The sequence below is a fragment of the Saccostrea echinata genome, unplaced genomic scaffold (assembly GCF_033153115.1).
Source record: "Saccostrea echinata isolate AGI-Se365-2 ecotype Australia unplaced genomic scaffold, CSIRO_AGI_Sech_v1 ptg000060l, whole genome shotgun sequence".
Taxonomy (NCBI): domain Eukaryota; kingdom Metazoa; phylum Mollusca; class Bivalvia; order Ostreida; family Ostreidae; genus Saccostrea; species Saccostrea echinata.
The window spans coordinates 3,577,501-3,579,030 of NW_026889809.1; positions in this window are offsets into that span (position 1 = coordinate 3,577,501).

Consider the following 1,530-nt stretch of genomic DNA (forward strand, 5'->3'; position numbering starts at 1 on the left):
ACAGCTTAAAAACTTTTCAACTTCATACACAACCATTCCCCACGATAAATTAAGCTGTATGCTTTCGGATATAAATCAAAGAGTAAGACAATGTATTTTGTCAAAGACAATTAATATTCTCTATGTTGCGAGCTTACAGCTATTAGCTCGTCTTATTTTGTTGTACAAGATGGAATTCCCATGGGTACGAATTGCGCCCCGTTATTAGCAGACCTTTTTTATATTCATATGAAGCAGAATTTGTCCAAAATCTTATACATGAAAAGAAGAGAACACTTGACGTGGCCTTCAACTCGACATTTAGATATATCGACGACGTATTGTCAATTAACAATGGTTATTTCCATTCTTATGTCGATACGATATATCCTGGTGAGCTTGAGATAAAAGATACCACAGAGTCTGACACATCTGTTTCATATTTGGATATTTTACTTGAAAAAGACGTTAATGGTAATCTAACAACCAAGCTTTCTGATAAACGTGATGACTTTAACTTTTCAATCGTCAACTTCCCTTACTTATGCAGCAATATACCTTCATCACCTGCATACGGGGTTTATATCTCTCACTTGATTCGATACGCAAGAGCATGATCTACGTATATACAATTTCTAAAACGAGGTAAATTACTGACAAACAAGTTGATGAAACAAGAATATCAGCAGTCTCGTTTAAAGTCATTATTTCCCAAGCTCTATGGTCGATACAATGACCTTGTCAGCAAATACAATTTATCACTGAGTCAAATACTGACTGACGTTTTTCATACTAATTGTTAGGCCATTATTTACACACTGAATTGTCGACGGATTTTTCCGTTATTTCCCGATCATGACAAGGAGCACACGGCGGGTGTGACCAGTCGGCAGGGGATGCTCACTCCTCCATGCACCTGATCCCACCTCTGATGTTTTGGAGGTCCGTGTTTGCTCTGCTCCTATTTTGTAATGTTTAATGGACTTTTGAGCTTGAATACTGTTCGTTGTCTCCATATATTTCATTTAGAAAGTGTGGGTATAAAAAATGAATTTTATTAAGTATTCGATTGTTTTCTAGTGTACAGTCTCATAAATCCAATATGAAAGTGCAAATTATAGAGATTTTAAATGTCATAAGATTTGATCCTGTATTTAAGACCAGTTAACGGACCATTCCGAATGAAATACTGTTCCGTAATCTATCGGAACATAACCCACTCCAAACCATGACAGAAAGCGGTTATGCTTAGCAACACAATAGTTATGGTACTGTTAATTCTTTTGGCGCCGCACACAGAGACGACCATATGGAAGTCCACACAAAACTTGGATTCATATGTGAACAGAATCGGTCTCGTAATTGCCAATGTTCATGGTTATTACTAACTCAAGACAAGCATTGCGAGATATTACAGTCAAACATGGACGGATATGCTGGCTTGTAAACATGCAAAGAGCCAGAGCCACTTAGGGCCCTTTTTAGCCCTGAGAATTTCTAAAAAATAGAAATTGCTCAGTTTTGGTTTTGAAATGCAGTATTTATAACTTG